Genomic DNA, 22,579 nt, shown 5'->3' with positions numbered 1-22,579 from the left:
GGTGCCCCCTGGACCGTCTAAACCCAAACTATACGCCGGAGGGTTACAAGGGGGAGATAGGAAAAACAAGAGAAATGGACATAGGCGACCGAGTGTGGGCACACAACTATGGTGAAGGCCCAACCTGGATAGCAGGACAAATCCTCAACAGAACAGGTCCAAAATCATATTTGGTAGAGTTAAGGGACGGCCGAGTATGGAGGCGCCACATAGACCAAATACGAAAACGCATAGCCGAACAATCTGAATTAATCGAAACGGGCCCTGACTACACAATGTTTGATTCCACAGCTGACTCAAACCTGGACAAGTCGCAGGACTTATCTGAAATTCCGGAGGTCCAGCGACGCCCACAGGTTCCAGTAGAAAACAGCAGGGACGACTCTGCTAATAATCCAGGGCCGGATGGCCAAGAGAAGGAGCTGAGAGGAGCAAACAGCCCCTCCGGTCAGCTCGACCCACTCCCAGGGAATGTACTGCGCAGGTCCGAAAGAGTCAGGAGACGCCCAGGCTATTTGCGTGATTACGTTGAAAAATAATATGTAAATATCATGTAAATATGGGTAAAGTGTTTTCTGGGGGGAAGGAGTGTAATGTATCTTTAAATGGTTTCGGCGGGAAACAAGCACGTTGCTGATTGGTTAAAGCCGCCGGTTGAACTGTATATAAGGAGAGGTTTTTTCCCCAGCCTGGTTGCTGGGTTCACCATATATTAAAGAGCTGTTGTCACTACCCTGGTCTCCAGCCTCGTTACTTCCCGAACTTAACACCTGCAATTTCAGTTGTAAGTTATGATGGTCATTAAGTGGGTCACCATGTGACTGCACCAATTTTATGACCTTTTTGTGGCGGTTGTTAAGCAAACTTAACAGTCATAAAGCAAACCCACTGTTTGCTATGGGGTGCTTTTTGCTGGAAATTGGAAGTAAACACTGATTTCCAGCAAAAACATATCATGGTCACGTGACCATGGGGCACTGCAAACAGCCCCAAATCTGGACCAATTGCCAAATCGCCAAAAATGCAGTCACATGACATGGGGAAGTGGTTGCTAGAACTTCAAATCTGTGTTGTAAGTAACTTTTTCATGGTCTACTGTAATTTCAAATGATCACTCAGCAACTAGTCACAGGTCAAGGACCTTCTGCAGAATTAATCTGTGTTTACATGAGAACTAATCCTGCATTACAAGCAAACTACTAGAGAATATGGTAAGCTATATTCCTTGCACAATATAAATAAAAGAAGGCAAAACAATTTATTTTCTGATACTGGACAGATAAACAAGAGATACCTGCTAGATACACTATTTCTCTCCAAGCAAGAAGATTTTCAAATAAAATTAACCTTGACTTCAAAATGGCCAAGTATGACTCCTACTTACGTCTCATTTCTGTTCTATAATTGGCAAACTGGTCACTGTCTTTTACATTTAAATTCTAATACTTTTCTCCTTTTTTCATAAATTTGAAATAATGTTAATCTCATTTTATTTGCTTTTTACCAGTAGCATAATTTACTGGTGCAAACCATCTTGAGTAGAACTTTGATCTGAGCCCAGCTGTCTAATTAAAAAAATATATTTTCATTGCAAATATTTCCTCTGAATCAGTGCAGCTTAAATAGAACAAAAATGGTCACATTTAGATGTCATAATAAGAGAGCTGAAGATGCTTTTTGGATGAGAAGCGAAACGTCTTCAAGAAAAACCAGAAAGTCCAGTTGCCTCTTGAAAAAACACCTTTGTGTTTTCTACTTTAATTTTCTATTTGGTATTGAACTAGAAGAAGAGCAACTAAAGGAAACAATGATAGCCCGGGCAAAAAAATTTGGACATTCAATTGAATTAGATAGATGACAACAGCTATGGGAAAGGAATTACAAATTAACGATGTCCACTGCATATAAAGAAAATCAATACAAAATGTTTTATAGAATATAGATGGCATATGCCTCCGGAAAAATTGGCAAAAATGTTTAAAGATAAATCAGCTAAATGTTGGAAATGCCATCAGACACCAACATCCTATTATCATACGTGGTAGACATGTCCAGAAGCTAGAAACTATTGGAAGTAAAATTAAGACATGGTTAGAAGAAATGACTCAACATATTGACTTAAAACCTGAGCTGTTCCTATTATTATTATTATTATTTATTATTTATTTGATTTTTATACCGCCCTTCTCCTGAAGAACTAGGGCGGTTTACAGCCAACATAAAACAAATTATAAATAGAATTAAAAGCAATTTAAAAATCTTATTCAATTAGGCTAACCCCATTTAAAAACTATAATAAAAGTAATAAAAACCCCAATTAAAACCATAAGAAAAGTCTTGAGTTCACGGCAGAAGGTCCGGAGGTCGGGGAGTAATCGTAGCCCCAGAGGAAGCTCATTCCAGAGGGTAGGTGCTTGCACAGAGAAGGCTCTCTCCCTGGGGGTCACCAGCCGACATTGTTAGGCTGACAGCACCCTGAGAAGACCCTCCCTGTGCGAGCACACAGGTCAGTGGGAGGCTATCGGTGGCAGCAGATTGAGTGGGAGAATCAATACATTCTCCCTCATTGTAGGAAAGGAGCAGACTAGCATTTTCTGAGAAACAGGTCAGCTGGTTAAGTCTGACCAGAAAAGTAGAAAGAGAACCTTACTGTCAGCCAGATGTTCAGGATGGGTTTTCCCTTTGATGCTTGCTTGCTATCGGCTGCCATAATAACGGGGTGTGGGGAGGTGCATGGCATTGGGGTTTTGGAAGTGAGCTGGTGTGAAGAAGGCCCATCTGAATAAGAAGGGAGGTTTGCGCTCCAGAATTACTGTGCTGCTGAATGGAGTTGTTTACATCTAGTCAAGACCAACCATCCTGGAACTCCAGATGGACAACAACACCTGAAGATGTGCCCCACATGACACTATTTAGGATGGGGATTGGACATTCAGTCTAGGTCCCTGGGGGGAGGGAAATTACAATCTGTACCTTTCCGGCCTTTTGCCTCAGATCTTGCCTTTCTTTTAGAATAGAATTTTATTGGCCAAGTGTGATTGGACACACAAGGAATTTGTCTTGGTGCATATGCTCTCAGTGTACATAAAAGAAAAGATACATTCATCAAGGTACAACATTTACAACACAGTTGATGGTCAATATATCAATATAAATCATAAGGATTGCAAGCAACAAGTTATAGTCATACAGTCATAAGTGGAAAGAGATTGGTGATGGGAACTATGAGACGATTAATAGTAGTGCAGATTCAGTAAATAGTTTGACAGTGTTGATGGAATTATTTGTTTAGCAGAGTGATGACCTTCGGGGAAAAAACTGTTCTTGTGTCTTGCTGCTATCATTTCAAACTCAGTAAACAGTACCTCTTCTCTACTTCAGTGGAGTCAAGGGTTTTCTTTCTTGGGTTTTGAACGGAAGCAGGACTGACACTACTGAGTATCCTTCCAGAGAAAATCAGTAAAGAAAATATATATTTGATTATACATGTAATAACTGTAGCAAGGATAGTATTTGCACAAAGATGGAAAGCAGAGAAAATCCCTTTGGAAGGGGAAGTACCGTATATACTCGAGTATAAGCCGAGTTTTTCAGCACGTTTTTTGTGCTGAAAACGTCCTAAACTTATACTCGAGTTTTTTTTTTAAGCCTCGGCTTATACTCGAGTTTTTTTTTTTTTTAAGCCCCTCGGCTTATACTCGAGTATATACGGCTTATACTCGAGTTTTTTTTTCTTCTTTTTTTCACATTTTACCGGACGGCGCGGGGAAGCCCTGCCGGTGCAGTGAGAGGGCGGGGCGGGGGGGCCGCCAGCCTTCTCAGCTGAGGAGGAGGGTTTCAACCGGTAGGTGCCTCATTTCCCACCCTCGGCTTATACTCGAGTCCCCAGTTTACCCCAGTTTTTGGGGTAAAATTGGGGACCTCGGCTTATACTCGGATCGGCTTATATTCGAGTATATACGGTAATTAAAAAAATTCTAGACTGTGCAGAAATGAATAGATTAACTTTGATAATTAAAGAAAAAGAGGATACAGAATATTTTAAGATATGGGGACAATTTTACCATTGGTTAGAAAAGAGATATAGATAAATTAACAATTAAATAAGAGAATGTGATAATAAAAAGTATTGTATTGTAAGGGTGAAATTGTAATAGATTAAGAAAAAATGAAATGTAAATGAATGTAAAACTCTAATGAAGGAATGTTTTTCTTTGAACATGGATAAAGGGACACCTATAGAGATAGTTTGGGACACCAGCAAAGCTTATATGAGGGGAATTTTATTAGAGATGAATAATAAATATAGAAATAGACTGCACAAAAGGCGAAAAGAATTAGAAGAGGAAATTAAAAGGAAGGAGCAGTTATTGGTATGTAATCCAGGAGATAGTAAAATAAAAGAGTCAATAAATATATTAAGAGGTCAATTTAATATGTTAATGGCAGATCAGGTGGCAACTAATTTACAATATGCAAAACATAATTTGTTTAATAATTCTAATAAACCTGGAAGGTGGTTAGCATATTTATTAAGAAAGAAACAGAAACGACGTATAATTGATAAAATAGAATATAGAGGTAAGGAAGTATATCAGCAAAATTTGATTAAAAAAGCTTTTTTAGAATATTATACTAAGTTATATTCTAGAGATGTGATTAATGATAAAGATATAGATAGATATTTACAGGACCACGGTATCTTAGGAATTACAGTAGATCAAAGGGAAGAGTTGAATCAATTAATTTCTTCAGAGGAAATAGTGTTTGCAATTAAGCAGCTTAAAGCGAATAAAGCACCAGGTACAGATGGCTTGACAACTACTTATTATAAAAATTTACAAAATGAAATGATTGTACCACTTAAGGAGTTATTTAACAGAATACAAAGGGGAGGAGAAGCTCCTCCTTCATGGAGGACAGCTTTTATCTCATTAATACCTAAAGAAGTTCGAGATGGTGTTAAACCAGAGAATTATAGGCCAATATCGCTTTTAAATACTGATTATAAGATATTTGCTAAGATATTAGCGAATAGATTGATGCCACTGATGAATCAATTAATTCATAATGATCAATCAGGATTTATTAAGGGGAGACAGATGAGATATAATATGAGACAAATTGTAAATCTACTTTAATATTTGGAAAGAAACAGCCAGGTCTCAGCAGCGTTCTTCTTTTTGGATGCGGAAAAAGCTTTTGATAAATTGGATTGGCAGTTTTTGTTTAAAGTAATAGGAAAAATGCAATTTGGGGATTATTTTATTCAAGCAATTAAGGCTATATATCAGAAGCAAACAGCTCAAATAATAGTAAATGGTGGATTAACAGAATCTTTCAAGATTGAGAAAGGGACTAGACAAGGATGTCCCTTGTCACCATTATTATTCATTCTAACTTTGGAAATATTATTGAGTAAGATACGTGGTTTAGATCGAATAAAAGGAATTAGAATTAAAAATCAAGATTATAAATTAAGAGCGTTTGCAGATGATCTGGTTGTTTCTTTATCTCAACCAATACATTCAGCTGTATATTTGATGGAGACAATTGATCAGTATAGTAAGGTATCTGGGTTTAAAGTGAATCAACAGAAGACAAAAATGATAATTAAAAATATGAATACACATCAGAGGGAAGAATTAGAAAGAATAACTGGATATGAAGTAGTTAAAAAGGTTAAATACTTAGGAGTATACATTACAGCATCGAATGTAAAATTATATAAAACAATTATGAGGTATTGTGGGGAAAAGTAATTAAAGAAATGGAGAAATGGAAGAAGTTACAATTATCATTGTTGGGAAGAGTGGCAGCTATAAAAATGAATGTTTTGCCTAGATTTTTATTTTTGTTTCAAATGATTCCAATATTGAAGAAAGATGCAAATTTACAAGAATGGCAGAAAGGGATTAATAATTTTGTATGGAAGGGTAAAAAACCGAGGATAAAGTTAAAAATAATGCAAGATGTTAGGGAAAGAGGGGGTTTAAAATGCCTAATTTGAAATTGTACTATGATGCAGTTGTTTTAACTTTAATTTCTGATTGGATTAATTTAACAGAGGAAAGGATTTTGAATATAGAAGGTTATGGTTTGTTATATGGATGGCATGCATATGTAATATATGACAAGAAAATTGATAAGACATTTAAGAATAATATGGTCAGAAGTGCGTTGTTGAGGATTTGGAAAAAATATCAATATAAGTTAGATGGAAAGATACCAATATGGACCATCCCCAGACATATGATAGAGAATATAAATATATTACAAAAAATGGAAGTTATCACTTACAAAGAGCTTTTGACTATGGAAAAAGGGGAATTACAGTTAAAATCTAGGGAGAAATTGAGGGATGAAGGAAGAAATTATACATGGTTCCAGTATGGACAATTGCAATCTAGATGGAAAATAGATCAGAAAATTGGTATAAGGCAAAGTGATGATAATCTGGTAAAACAAATAAAAGATCAAGGTCAACAGCATATAAAGAGATTATATAATGTATTGGTTGAAATTGATTCAGAAATGGAGTTGGTTAAAGATTGTATGGTAAAATGGGCACAAAATTTTCAACAACCTATAATGTTAGCAACATGGGAAAAATTTGGGTGAGGAATGTTAAATTCACGCAAGCACAAAATTTAAGAGAAAATTTTATAAAATGTTTTATAGATGGCATTTAGATCCTAAAAACTGTCATGTATGTATCCAAATGTGAAAGCAAAATGTTGGAGATGTGATTGTGAGGATGCTACCTATTATCATATATGGTGGACTTGCAAAAAGTTAAAGCCTTTTGGATTAAAAATATGGTGGATTATGCAGAACATTTTGAAAAAGAAGATCAAGTTTGTTCCACAGTTCTTTTATTAGGAATAATCTCAGATTGCACTGTTATAGAGACAAACCTGATTCTAAATTTAATAACTGCTGCAAGATTATTGATTGCACAATATTGGAAGAAAGAAGACTTACCTACAATTGGAGAATGGGTTAGTAAAGTATCAAATTTAGCAGAAATGGCAAAAATTTCTGCCTACTTGAAAGACTGTACACAAGAAAATATATTTTGGAATGGAGGAAGTGGATTGATTATATTCAAAATAAGTATCAGATTAAAAAATATCAATTAGTTTTTGAGTGAAGTTAGGAATTGCTATGTATTAGTTTAAGAAAGAAGGGAATTGATAGTGTGATGGTGTGAAATGGAATATGTTTTATGTTATATTTTAGATTATGTTTGTTAGTTACAATATCCTGTATTCTGTTCTGGGAAGTCTTGGGGGAGGAGGGGAAATGGGGGAGGGGAAGACTATAAATTGATTGGTTGCCATTGTACAGGAATAATGGTAGAATTAAACAAGTTGGAATGGTGTAAAGTCGGGACTGCTCGGTAACCACTCCTGAAGGGAAAGGGTAAGGAAAGAGGAGTAAAGAAGGAAGAAAGTAGGTAGGCAGGTGGGTAGGTAGGAAAGAAGGGAGGGAGAAGAAAGGATAGGAGGAGGAGAAGAAGGAGAAGATAGAGGGTTAGAAAGGATGGTAGTGAGAAGTGGGAAAGAGGAGGGGAAGTAGGAAAGCGAGGAGAAGGATGGTGGGGAAAGTCGAAGAAGGATGAGAAGGGAAGAAAGGATTAAGGGAGGGAGTGGCAGTCGAGCAGCCCTGATTGAGTATAATTTGAGTATAGGATTGATTGTTGGATAAGTGATTGTATTGTACACTGGTCAAATTGTGGGAATTATTATGGAAAATAAAAATTTTGCCTTAAAAAAGAAAAAAAGAAAAAAGAAAAAATGAAGCTAGGAGGAGTAATAAGAAGTAGTAGTAGTCAGCGACGAAACACCAAGATGACACATGGAATGACTGATGTTTGTGTATTTTTAAAAAATTACAGAAAAAGAAAAAGAAAAAAGAAAAACACCTTTGGGACAATCATGACCTGGATGACTGAGAATCTCCATAGACATAATAAGAGTTGTTAGTAATACTGATTTATTATTTATAAATGGGCTCATCAGCAGAAATAGCTAATCAATGTTGGCCTTCAGTGTAAAATACAGGATTACAGTGTTGTGTGTCTCTAATCAGCATACCAAAGAATTATAGTCTGGATAAAATGAGTAGGAAGGATGAACAAAATTAATTAGGAAACTGATCATCCAATTATGCCTTAATATAAATTCCTAATTTGTCACTTGTTTGAAATCCATTGGAAGCTGATTACCTATTCTGTTAACACAGAGCACAATATGCCAAGATCTGTTATAATTTGATCTAGAAAACTCCTCCTTTCATAACCTGGAGGCACATCCTTTGGGGTGGCTGGGAGCAGAATGAGATTATGAAATTGATGTAGGATTTAAACCAGAATGAGGCAGGGGTAAGAAAGGGAAATACAGTGCTTAAGCATTTGGATTTTTTTCCCTTAGCACTCCTAATTTGATTACTCTTTTCTCCACTTCTGACAGTTTACAATGTAATTTCTGAGCTGAAGCGATCAGAATTTTACACACAGTATGCATGCACAGGTGTATACATTTAAAGAAAAAAAGTTATTGTCTGCCCTTCACTTAATTGATTTCTATTTCAATATTACTGATGCAATTATAACACTAATTGCATCAGTATAATTGACTGTCAACTGCTATATAAGTAAATTTCACCTGTTAATTTACTTCGTTGGAGGAAGGCTCCTCTGGTACAAATCATGTGCAGTTTGTAGTAGTTGGGTTTTTTTTGGGGGGACGGACGACAAAATATGCATATTGGTCTTGTCCCAGAATAGTTATTTTATTTGAAGAATAAATGTTACTTAATAACATGCACACACTATGAAATTTACCCTAGAGTCTGCAGCGGATATTCTTTTAGCAAACCAAAAGATTTATTCTGCAGCCCTGAAGCACTATCATGTTAACAACAGTCTTCCTGTTTGAATTTATTTATTATGACAGACCTCAGGATACAAACTTTAAAGACTGGTCAGCCTGCACAAAAATCTTTGAAAGAGAACTTTGAACATTATTTTTAGTCTCCTAGTCTTCAGTGGGTAGGAAGTGGGGAATAAGCATAGCAAATTGGCTGAGACTGTAGCAATTTGAGGCTCTTCTTTTACAACCAAGTTAAAAAATATCAACCGCTTCCAGAACACAACATTACACTGATTTTGCTGTAAGACTAGTAAGATAAAGGTAACATAAGGAAGCCAAGTTTTAATGTAATTTTTTTCTGGTAGCTTGCAGCTTTATATAATTTATAAACTTTATAAAGATTTATAAAAGCAGAATTTTTGCAAGCCACTAGATTTTGGACCAACTGAAGATTCCAGATATTCTTCAAGAGCAGCCTCATGCACAGTGCATTACAATAGCTCACCTGGGAGGTGACCAGGACATGGTTACTCCAGGTAGGGCATAGTTGGTGCACAACACAGCAAAGACTTTCCTGGTCACAATTGCCATTTACTTGCTCAAGCAGGAAGTGCAAGTCCAAGAGAACCTCCAAATTAGAGGAAAAAATCTTGAAAACATTTCAGTAAAACCCAGAAGTGCTCATTTTCAGCCAAACCACCATAAAACACAATCATATCCTTCCTTTTCTCCAACAGCTGAACATGCTTAGTCTAGACATCTACATTTTAACAGTCTAGAATAGCTAGGATAATTAGTCGTTTGGAAATGACTAGAGGGACATGTGGTAATCTCAAACATTTGAAAAATTCTCATGCAAAATGTAGAGCAGAGCTATTCTGTTTCAGCACATGTTCAAAGTTTACTAGGTAACAATGGTTAAAGAGAGATTAGTTGAGGCTTCTGGGTTATTGTTGCCCATAGGCCCTTTTTGGTCTTCATTTTGAACATAATCGTCATTTTATTAAAAAGGAAAAAAAAAACCACAAGAGGATAACTAAAAGCCAAATGTTTGGAGACTGTTGCTTTGCCAAATGAAGAAAATGCTCCATCCCTAATCTCCTGGTTCTACCAAGCAAATTTGAGCATGGCTAAACTTTATAACGACCCGGGCATTAAGATAAAAAGTGCAGATATAGGCACATGTGTTTATATCAGTGAATAAATGGGATTATATGAAAAAAGCACGCTTTGGAAGAAATTACATTCCATTTTATTCTATTTTGTTAGTGTGGAGATCCTAAACCAGAAGTTTTAGGAGGCACTATTGAGCCACACAAAAGATAATGACCATCAATATTAGCTATTAGAAAAATTCAATTAAAATGTAGTCAATGTAGTCAAAATCCAGGTTCATTTTATCATATTTTATCATTTTAACATATGTGATGGTGAGTGAAACCCGAAGCTTTTCTTTTAGGTATGATGGACAAGTCAATTGAAAAACAATTTGGGGTGCTATTCCTTTACATGGTGTTGGCTGTGAGGATTGTACTTGACAAACACTGGAAAGAAAAAGAGATGCCAACTGTTGAAGAATGGATTTTGATTAACAGAGCTGGTGAAATTAACTGCTTTGATTAGAGATAATGGACTAGACAGCTTTATAAGAGACTGGAAACCGTTTGTGGACTTTCTATGGGCTAAATATAATAACAGATGGTTAACAGAAGGATTTGAAGATTAATGTTTAGCTCAACTTGTTTACTGCTCTCTCTCTCTCTCCCTGTGTAAGTAAAAGGGGAGGAGAATTGGTGTGGGTTTTTTTTCTTTCAGCACCCAGCCAGGGTGGATCCTACATGTCAAATGTTAAATTTAATTGACCAATTTTTCATCTTTTTTTGTATATTTTTTCTTTTTTTGTTGCTAGGGTTGAAGGTATGTTTATGTTTTGCTTCTTTTTGTTTTACTATTCTGCATTTTATTTTCTATGATAAAACAATAAATTAAAAAAATTAAAATAAGATTTGGATCAATGGCATACAGTAATCTTCTGTTAACAATCTGTCATTCAACAACTGACTGAAGTTACATTGGGCTAAGCGAGCGGTACCTGTAACTGGTCTTCATCCCAGCAGCCTCATGGTCATGATCCAGGTGCTGGGACACCAGCTTGCATCCCACAATCACATGATCATCATTCCCTGCCAGTTTCCCACAAGCAAAGTCAATGGGGAAACCAATTGGGAAAGTCATAAGTTGCTCCTGCCATTGCTTCTCCCAAAGAGTCTGGCTATAGAGAAGATGATTCCAGGAATCCCGTACCCATGTTTCCCTGAAAATAAGACTGGGTCTTATATTAATTTTTACTCCAAAAGACTCATTAGGGCTTATTTTCCAGATAGTCTTATTTTCAAGGAAATAGGGTACTAAAAGCATCCATCTGGCTGATCTTAACTGGGGTTTATTTTGGGGATAGGGCTTATATCACGAGCATCCTGAAAAATCATGCTAGGATTTATTTTCTGGTTGGGTCTTATTTTCAGGGAAACATGGTATGTGAACTTATAGCTGGCTTTCTGTGAAAAATAGATGTTTCTTCTTTTTAAGGAGAAATGTAGAAAAGCAGGCTTCAAGCTGAAGCCATTTAAATGTTATTGTAAAACAGGAGATGTGTTATGCTTTTGCTGAACCGTATGCTACAATATATGGTTTAGTTTATGGGCTTCAGTGGAAAAGCTTTATGTAAACAATTCCGTCTTGAGATAATGAATCAGGACATATTTGAGGAGGTTCATAATAACCTATGAATAACAGTGTTACTATATGAATAACAATGTTACTATAAATAACAAGTTTCTATGCACACTTACTACAGTAACTGCTCAGTCCTTTTTTGTAAGTTTGAGAATCCCAATTTATGTCATATGCTAATATTGCAAATGAAGGCAAATATATGTGTCCCAGGATAATTGATGGCGCAGTGGTTAGAATGCAGTACTGCAGGCTATTTCTGCTGACCGCCAGCTGCCAGCAGTTTGGCAGTTCTATTCTCACCGGCTCAAGGTTGACTCAGCCTTCCATCCTTCCAAAGCCGGTAAAATGAGGACCCAGATTGTTGGGGGCAATAGGCTGACTCTGTAACCCACTATGAAGCACTGTGAAATCTATTGCTATAATGTTGCAGATCCAATCTGAGTCAGCTACCTGGACCAAAGGTTTATTCTTCCAAGCTTTCAGACTCATGCTGGGGAATTTCTCTCTCTCCAGAATATAGACACATGTAGAGAGACAGAAGTCCCTAAGGATGGGCTCCAGCACGTATCCAAAAGTTGGGAAGAATAAAACTCTGGTTCCAGTGACCAACTCAGATTGATCCTACAATATACTAATATATACTAATAGTTATAGTGCTTTGCGATCCATAAGACACTAAAATAAAATTATCTTATCAGTGGTGGGTTTCAAAATTTTTTACTACTGTGGTTCTGTGGGTGTGCCTTTGGCGTGGACAGGGCAGGGGAAGGATACGGTAAAATCTCCATTGTTAATGCAAAATCCCCATTTCCTCCTGATCAGCTGGGATTCGGGAGGCAGAGAATAGATGGGGTGAGGCCAGTCAGAATTTTACTACCGGTTCTCCAAACTACTCAAAATTTCCGCTACCGGTTCTCCAGAACTGATCAGAACCTGCTGAAACCCACCTCTGATTCTTATGTATGTCATTTGGTGTCTGAAATATTTATAGCAAACTTGGGTAATGAAATGTCTGCAAGAAAACAACTAAACTCAAAGAGCACCAAGGACCCCTCATTGTAGCAATGAAGCAGGAAAAACAAACAATATCTATGAAATATATCCCGAGATTTGTTATGCATAATCTAGTGTTTAACTGAAATTGTATTTTCTGTATTAGAGAATATCAAATCAAAAATTTAAACAGGTAATGACAACATGTTTTAAGAGGTTAATTAACAAGCATGAAGGATATGGGCAGTTTTATAAAGAAGACTGATAATTTAGAAAAGCTCGTTAAATCTCTAAAGTGACAGAAACCTAAAAAAGAGACTGATAAAAAGACATCATAGATGTGAGGAGAAACACAAAAATGACTAAATAACAAATTATTTGAAGATTAATGTTTAGCTCAACTTGTTTACTGCTCTCTCTCTCTCTCCCTGTGTAAGTAAAAGGGGAGGAGAATTGGTGTGGGTTTTTTTTCTTTCAGCACCCAGCCAGGGTGGATCCTACATGTCAAATGTTAAATTTAATTGACCAATTTTTCATCTTTTTTTGTATATTTTTTCTTTTTTTGTTACTAGGGTTGAAGGTATGTTTATGTTTTGCTTCTTTTTGTTTTACTATTCTGCATTTTATTTTCTATGATAAAACAATAAATTAAAAAAAATAAGATTTGGATCAATGGCATACAGTAATCTTCTGTTAACAATCTGTCATTCAACAACTGACTGAAGTTACATTGGGCTAAGCGAGCGGTACCTGTAACTGGTCTTCATCCCAGCAGCCTCATGGTCATGATCCAGGTGCTGGGACACCAGCTTGCATCCCACAATCACATGATTATCATTCCCTGCCAGTTTCCCACAAGCAAAGTCAATGGGGAAACCAATTGGGAAAGTCATAAGTTGCTCCTGCCATTGCTTCTCCCAAAGAGTCTGGCTATAGAGGAAAATGATTCCAGGAATCCCGTACCCATGTTTCCCTGAAAATAAGACTGGGTCTTATATTAATTTTTACTCCAAAAGACTCATTAGGGCTTATTTTCCAGATAGTCTTATTTTCAAGGAAATAGGGTACTAAAAGCATCCATCTGGCTGATCTTAATTGGGGTTTATTTTGGGGATAGGGCTTATATCACGAGCATCCTGAAAAATCATGCTAGGATTTATTTTCTGGTTGGGTCTTATTTTCAGGGAAACATGGTATGTGAACTTATAGCTGCCTTTCTGTGAAAAATAGATGTTTCTTCTTTTTAAGGAGAAATGTAGAAAAGCAGGCTTCAAGCTGAAGCCATTTAAATGTTATTGTAAAACAGGAGATGTGTTATGCTTTTGCTGAACCGTATGCTACAATATATGGTTTAGTTTATGGGCTTCAGTGGAAAAGCTTTATGTAAACAATTCCGTCTTGAGATAATGAATCAGGACATATTTGAGGAGGTTCATAATAACCTATGAATAACAGTGTTACTATATGAATAACAATGTTACTATAAATAACAAGTTTCTATGTACACTTACTATAGTAACTGCTCAGTCCTTTTTTGTAAGTTTGAGAATCCCAATTTATGTCATATACTAATATTGCAAATGAAGGCAAATATATGTGTCCCAGGATAATGTGATGGCGCAGTGGTTAGAATGCAGTACTGCAGGCTATTTCTGCTGACCGCCAGCTGCCAGCAGTTTGGCAGTTCTATTCTCACAGGCTCAAGGTTGACTCAGCCTTCCATCCTTCCAAAGCCGGTAAAATGAGGACCCAGATTGTTGGGGGAAATAGGCTGACACTGTAAACCGCTATGAAGCACTGTGAAATCTATTGCTATAATGTTGCAGATCCAATCTGAGTCAGCCACCTGGACCAAAGGTTTATTCTTCCAAGCTTTCAGACTCATGCTGGGGAATTTCTCTCTCTCCAGAATATAGACACATGTAGAGAGACAGAAGTCCCTAAGGATGGGCTCCAGCACGTATCCAAAAGTTGGGAAGAATAAAACTCTGGTTCCAGTGACCAACTCAGATTGATCCTACAATATACTAATATATACTAATAGTTATAGTGCTTTGCGATCCATAGGACACTAAAATAAAATTATCTTATCAGTGGTGGGTTTCAAAAAATTTTACTACTGTGGTTCTGTGGGTGTGCCCTTGGCGTGGACAGGACAGGGGAAGGATACTGTAAAATCTCCATTGTTAATGCAAAATCCCCATTTCCTCCCAATCAGCTGGGATTCGGGAGGCAGAGAATAGATGGGGTGAGGCCAGTCAGAATTTTACTACCGGTTCTCCAAACTACTCAAAATTTCCGCTACCGGTTCTCCAGAACTGATCAGAACCTGCTGAAACCCACCTCTGATTCTTATGTATGTCATTTGGTGTCTGAAATATTTATAGCAAACTTGGGTAATGAAATGTCTGCAAGAAAACAACTAAACTCAAAGAGCACCAAGGACCCCTCATTGTAGCAATGAAGCAGGAAAAACAAACAATATCTATGAAATATATCCCGAGATTTGTTATGCATAATCTAGTGTTTAACTGAAATTGTATTTTCTGTATTAGAGAATATCAAATCAAAAATTTAAACAGGTAATGACAACATGTTTTAAGAGGTTAATTAACAAGCATGAAGGATATGGGCAGTTTTATAAAGAAGACTGATAATTTAGAAAAGCTGGTTAAATCTCTAAAATGACAGAAACCTAAAAAAGAGACTGATAAAAAGACATCATAGATGTGAGGAGAAACACAAAAATGACTAAATAACAAATTATTTTAGTATTGAAGTATTGTCCCTGTGCATGGAGGTTACAGGGTTTTAGATGGCTTCAACTAAGTCCTGGCAAGACAGAGTGGTGGTGTTTTTTTCTTTTTTTGTGGAGTGGGGGGGGTTTCTTTTTACCATATTTGGTATTGGATGCAGTGGCACCCCTCCAGACAAGTATAGTGTGCAATCTGGGAGTCCTTTTAGACTTGGACTCCTGTTGGAGTAGCAGTCTAGCTAGAAGGGCCCTTGCAGTTTCCTGTTATGTGCCAGTTGGGCCCCTTCCTAGATAGTGAGGCTCTATTTTCAGTCACTCATGCCCTCATTCTCCAGAATTGACTATTCTAATGTGCTGTACATGGGACTACCCTTGAAAAGCATCTGAGGGGGACGGGCTGTTAAGAAGTATGAAACATAAATAAATAAATCTGGAGGCTTCAGCTGGTTCAGAATGTGACTGGGCAGAGAGTTATGTGGGCCCCTAGAAAGGTATGCATTTCACCTCTATTCTAAGTGCTGCATTGGTTGCCAATTTACACCTGGATAAAATCTAAGGTGCTGTTTTTGACCTTTACAGGCCTTCCTGACATGGGACCAGGTTTCTCTGAGGTAAAATATGGACCTTTGGGCCACAAACCTAAATTGCGGCCCAAAGAAGTCCAAGAATGAGTGAGGGAATTGTGTTTGATTAGTTTCAGCTGCAGCTGCAATTCTTGTGCTTGGATCTGTATTGCTATGGGGATATGGGGGTGGGATGGGGAATATAGTTATATGGGACAGCAGGAGGCCAGATTTTGAAACAAGTGGAAGAGGAGTAGGGAAGCAGACTATCTTCCAGTAACTTGTCTTATAAACAATGGACATAAAGTAGATACAGAAGAATGCCTGGAAACTTCAAGCTGACAGCGAAAAGCGAGGTAGGTGCACGCCTAGAATAGTGCATGCTATACCTCTGCTCCACAAGCTGCATTGGTTGCCAGTTTATTCCCAGATCCAATTCAAGGTGCTGGTTTTAACCTTTTAAGCCCTTCATGGCATGGACTGAGGAACCGCTTCCCCCTGATTAGATTAACATATCACAGGAGATCTGCCAGACAAGGCATGCCACATGAATCATCAGCTAGGAACCTACATTTGGTAGATTCCAGGAGATGTGTCTTCTCTGCCTTGGTGCCTGTTTTATGGAATATTCTTCCTCCAAGATTAGATTGGCTCCATCTCTTGACATTCCAGAAATCCCTCAAGACCTGTTTCTGTTATCAGATCTGCGGCTCTGGTGACATACCGTGATGGCTTTATTGCTGAGGTAGCCATTTTTATTCTCTCTCTGCCTAAGGTTTTTATATTATTTTTTTATAAATTATCTTTTAATGTGAAATTTACATTTTTTTTATATATTTGTTGTTTTATTTGATTGTTGTACGCTGCCCAGAGTAGCTCTTTGTGAAATGGGTGGGTAAACACATTTGGTTTATAAATAAGAATGTTTCATATCCATGGGATTGTATTTTATTGGAATTGTCAATGACTTTGGAGGCTGTTAACTATTTTATCCATATTTTCTGAATTTCTCACAAAGTTGGTTTAAGGTATCATTTTGTGAGGGTTCTAAATTTTGCTAAAATCGAGTCTCTTGCAATAACTTTACCTTGAGTTTGGAGTCATCTTCAGTTTAAAAAGGCCTTCAGACATCTGACTTAAGTCTTTTAGTATCTCCTTGAAACTGCTGGGAAATGTTATGCAGAATTCCTGCATACATTACCATACTACTGGTGATGACAGATTTATTTTTTTTCATGTCTGCTTTTAAAGCAGTCTGCAGGAAACATAATGAATTTTACCTAGCTTTAATTAATTGAGATTAAATCCAGACAAAGTAGAAATAGCTTTCAAATAGTCCTAGGTGGCTGGGTAAACAATTCCTGCAGCAAGGCATGAATGTGGCTGGGCAAGGTGCTGCCAACCGTGGGAGGGGATGCCAATGGATGCCATGGTATACTTGTACCAGGTGTGGAGGAGTGGCTACTGCCTAATGTGGGAGAGCACACAGGTGTCTGATGTGGCATGAATATGCGTGGATGGATGATGCAGAGTGCAAGAGGGAGGGTGCTGCTGATGCACACAATACACACATCGCATTGCCCCGAAAATAAGACCCAAGCAGAAAATATGCCCTAGCATGATTTTTCACGATGCTAGTAATATAATCCCTGCTCCCAAAATAAGCCCCAGTTAAGACTGTCAGCCAGACGGACGCATTTAGTGCTTCCTCAAAAATAAGACTTATCTGGAAAATAAGCCCTAATGCGCCTTTTGAGTAAAAATATAAGACCCGGTCTTATTTCTGGGGAAACACGGCTAATGACATACAGCCACTCTTCATATGGATATAAATTATACATACATACTTAAATAGACAGGAAGCTCACAGGATGTGGGTTATACTTTTAGTCGCAGCAAAATAACATTTAATGGTCAATTATAAGTACATTTGGTGTAGTGGTTAAAGAAACCAGGAGACCGTGGATCCCCTTTAGGCAAAGCCAGCTTGGGCTAGTCACTCTCGCTCAGCCCTAGGCAATGGCAAAACACTTCCAAAAATCTTGCCAAGAAAATTGCAGGGACTTGTCCTGGCAGTCACTAGGAGTCAATACCGACTTAAAGGAAAGCATAAAGTATGCAAGAAAAGAAGTCCCACATATTTTAAGAGATCTTTATAGAAATAAAGTCTAAACTTTTTTAGTAGATGTCTACAGGAAGAGTTCCTGATTTCTATATTCAATCATATAATTTTCTAATAACTGGAAAAAATTTAAAGAGACAGGAAAGTGCTGGGTTTGTTTGTTTTTTACTATAAACTAATACAGTGGTAGTCAACCTGGTCCCTATCGCCCACTAGTGGGCATTCCAGCTTTCATGGTGGGCGGTAGGGGTTTTGTCTGATACTGAAGCACTTTCCTTTTTTTAAATTTAATTGACTTTTTAAAACATTTTCATAGCTTTATTTAAAAACATTTTCATTAGATTTTCATAAAGTTCCCTGTGACAATTTAAATTTCTGAAAATATACTATTTGTATCGCCCGCGCATAAGTTTAGTTCACGTTACGTAAGTGAAACTAAATGGTGCTATAGTGCGACCGCAAACAAGAGAGCCTCGTCCCAGAATAGCTTGCGCATCTCCCCCCACACCACCCAGCTAGCTGTAAGAGACAAGCAGAGCTGGTAGCCGGCTCCCTCCCAAACCCAATCCACGATGCGCGAGAGGCATGCGCAGAGGACGATACATGGTGCATTATTGTGGAACCGGTGGGAAGTTAGAAAATTTTACTACTAACAGAGATACAAAAGTGGGCAGTAGGTATAAAAAGGTTGACTACACCTGAACTAATAGTTACTCAATTCTGCCATTTTCTATCAATTAGCAACACTATTTTAATATTTTCTAATTTTAACACTAGTATTTGCAGATAGCCATGGCAACCCCAAGATGGTGAAATGTGTAATGTCACACCAGAAACCCCATACTTTTTATTTGCATCATGGCCTTACATATAAGTACATATGGCGTAGGCATTTACATCACAGGTATTTTTTCACTTGCCCACCTCTGCTTTTTAATCAGTAACAGTCAAAATGACCAATCGCTTTCCCCCAAGACAGGCTTTATAAATTGGAAAAGACATCTTAGAGTTGAACATACCATTTGTGCATCATTTTCTATGTAAGACAAATGGTGCCTTTTATGTTTGGGTTAAGTTACTATGGAGCCTTTTTTCCATGACAAAAGTCTAGTCTGCAAGACTGAGAAGGGATTGGCTATTTTTCCTAATTATCTTCACCCTATTTGTTCTGGTTTGATGGTATCTTTCCTTACTCCCACTATATGTAAGGAATTTCCCAGTGGGTTTTTTTTTAATTATTAAACCTACTTTGCACAAAATTCAGGTAGTATACATCATAAATAACAATACATAATAAAACAAAGTGTAACAACCACTATACAAGGCTACACAGAAACATAAAACATCCAAACATAAATGCTGGAAGAAAAAAACCCCTAAAAACCATTAACCCAGCAACTCACTTACTCCCACATTCAATACTTGGGTGAAAAAAACTCTCAGACATTTAAAGGCAGGTAGACTAATCGAACATGGAAGGAGGGATGCTCCTTCAAAAGGCAGGAGCATTTGATATATAGGTAATCCTCGACATACAACTATTCATTTAATGACTGTTCGAAGCTAGGGTGCTGAAAAAAGTGACTTATGATCATTGCAGCATCCCCATGGTCACAGTGGCTAAGTGGTTAAGATCAGTAGCTAAGACACTGAGCTTGTCAATCAGAAGGCCGGCAGTTCGGCAGTTCGAATCCCTAGTACAGGTCTCCTGCATGAGCAGTGGGTTGGACTAGATGACCTCCAAGGTCCCTTCCAACTCTATTACTGTTACTGACCTGGACTGCTAAATTCCAGATGATTGGTAAACATGATTAAAATTCAGACGCTTGACAACTGGTTCATAGTTATGACACTTGCTGCGTCCTGCAGGGTCATGTCATCACTGTTTATGATCTTCTGACAAGCAACATCAGTGGGGAAGCCAGATTAACTTAACCGTGTTACTAATTTAACAACTGCAGTGACTTGCTTAACAACTGTGTCAAGAAATGTTGTAAAATGTGGCAAGACTCACTTAAACAAGTGTTTCGAAATTTGGGCCTCAACTGTGGTCCTAAAACATGGACTACCTACAACATATCTGCTCTTTTTAATTTCTCCCCTTAACTACTAGATCCATGGTGGCGCAGTGGTTAGAATGCAGTACTGCAGGCTACTTCTGCTGACTGCCAGCAGTTCGAGTCTCACCACCAGCTCAAGGTTGACTCAGCCTGTCATCATTCCTAGGTTGGAAAGATTGTTGGGGGCAATATGCTGACTCTACAAACCACTTAAGAGTGCTTTACAGCAAGGGTGAGTTGAAGTCCACAAGTCTTAAAGTTGCTAAGGTTGGAGACCCCTGGTGTAAAGCTCTGTGAAGCAGTATATGAGTCCAAGTGCTGGCTACTACATATAGCAAGACAAACATGGTTGACAACCAAGCACATAAACAGCTGACCAACCTTCAGGAAACAAACCCCAGTTAAAAATATGCAACCAAGAGGGAAAGCGGTTGCAAAAGCTAAGTAGATTTCCTAAATCCACCATGTGGTCAGTTAGCGAAGACCTCACTTTATCAACATCCCGGCCGGACACCCATCAGGAATAGGAACCCATGGGGGGAGGGAGGCAACTGACAACCTGCAACCATGGTCAGAAATGATCCTCTTGCGGCCAAGTCCAAGAAGACATGAAGAAATTGAAAAGTCAATTGGGGGGGGTGGGGGGAGAGACTTGGAAGAAGCAGCAATCCGAAGAACAACTTTTATAAACAGGATGTCTGCCAGAGCCACCGGAGGGGCTGTTTACAGCTAACAAGAGGAGAACTTCACACGTAAAAAGGGAAGGAAGCGGCTTCGCTTCCTTTTTTTGTGTGTGTGTGTGTCTTTCTCTCGCTCGTCTTCTTTCGTTTCGCTACTAAACTTCTTATCTCACCAACATCATCCCCCCACCCGCACCCCGCGGCCCGAGGAGTCCTCCAATCACCTGGCTTCTTTCCTAACCCCGGATCAATCTACCGCCATCGGAGAACAAGACAGCCCTGCCCTCCCGCGGGAGGAGACGGTGTGGGGGTGGGGAGAGCAAAATGGAGCGAAAGGGAGGAAGGGCTTGCGAGGCAGGCGAGTGCCCGAGCAGCGCAGGGAAGGCGAATGGGGAACGGGGGTGGAGGTGGGTGGCGGTCCGATTGAGCCTCGCTCCTGCCCGGAGGGAGGCAGGCAGCTCCAGCCTTTGCCCTCCGGGGGGGGAGGGGAGAAAAGAGGGGGCTGCCCCCTCCCCGCTGCCCCACTTCTTTCCCGGGCTCCCCGTCCGCCCCCTTTTTCTCTCTCCCCTCTGAGTCTGCCAGCTGAAACGAAGGCACAGCCTCGCTTTCCCCCCCCCCCCGTTTCCCGCACTCAACTCACCCCTTCTGACGCCTCCCCGAAGAAAAGCGGGTGCGGGCCACCACCCCGCTCTCACTCCCTGTCCGGCATATGACCTCTTCTCCAGCCTTGACGGCGGGGGTTTCCAAATCGCTGTCGCAGCCCCCGCGTTACATCCGAAACCGACGACGAAAACGACGCCCCCGCTGGATGCCGACTGACCCGCCGAGCCGCCAGCGGTCTTCGGTCCCTACGAAGACGCCACCGCTGTGGAGCTCTGCGCATGCGCCGGGGATTGTCCCGGAGCAGGCGCACTGAACGCTACGAAGCGAAGCTTACGGACTTCGAGGTGTTGTGTGTGGTTTCTTTTTCTTTTTTTTTTTAACCCCGGGATATTCTATTTCTTAAACGGATATCTCTCTGTTCCAAGACTTCAACCGAAGGTGGCTGATCCGACGTCAGCCCTTTTTTTCCCTTGTCTTTTACCGCATAGCCAGGCAGTGGCGCATTAAAAACCTAAGGAAGAATTGCGATGTGGCTTATAAAAATATTTTTTTCAGACTGTTGCCGTTGCGGCTTCTATCTTAATCAAATTCAGAATTTATCTATTTGTTTGTTTGTTTGTTTATATCCCGATTTTACAATTTTGTATAAGTAACTCAAGGCAGTGAACGTGCCTAAATACACCTTTCTCTATTTCCCCCACAAAAACCAGTCCTGTGAGATAGGTTGGACAGAGAGATAGTGCCTGGCTCGACTTCAGTACTTAAGGGGAAACTAGAACTCACAATCTCCTGGTTTCTAGCCTGATGCACTTGATCACTGCATCAAGCTCACTCATTCTTATCTTACTAATTACAATAGGTATTCTTTTTCAGTATGTACCTTTTGCGTCAATGCTACTTGCTGCAAAATGCTTAGATAAGACTTTGCAATTTTCTTGACAAGATTTTCAGATGTGGTTGCCATTGACTCAATCCTGAGGCTGAGAAAAAGTGACTGACCCAAAGTCAGCCAGGTGGCTTTCATGCCGAAGAGTGGTGGTGGTAAGGGGGACTAGAACTCAGTCTCCTGGTTTCTAACATGGTACCTATTCTATTCTGGATGGCAGAAGCACCAGGCAACATCTTGCAATAAATAGACCTATGGAATTATATAAACCAAGAAAGTGAGAAAGCAGACAAAACAAATATGCA

General features: G+C 38.9%; 1 protein-coding gene across 2 annotated transcripts in view; it reads right to left on the bottom strand.

Moving 5' to 3' along the window:
* The window catches only part of JAK1 (Janus kinase 1), a 71,304-nt gene extending 49,637 nt beyond the window's left edge, over positions 1 to 21,667 (bottom strand). The window contains exon 1 of one of the 2 annotated variants that reach the window (XM_058176947.1): positions 21,426 to 21,667. The gene's annotated coding sequence lies outside the window, so the exon portion shown is untranslated. The remainder of the gene's footprint in view (positions 1 to 21,425) is intronic. The other variant, XM_058176945.1, reaches the window with a different exon arrangement.
* Positions 21,668 to 22,579: the final 912 nt, after the last annotated feature.

Source organism: Ahaetulla prasina, chromosome 3 (genome assembly GCF_028640845.1).
Source record: "Ahaetulla prasina isolate Xishuangbanna chromosome 3, ASM2864084v1, whole genome shotgun sequence".
Taxonomy (NCBI): domain Eukaryota; kingdom Metazoa; phylum Chordata; class Lepidosauria; order Squamata; family Colubridae; genus Ahaetulla; species Ahaetulla prasina.
The sequence above is the reverse complement of the archived record's forward strand: the minus strand, read 5'-3'. Positions and strand labels throughout refer to the sequence as shown.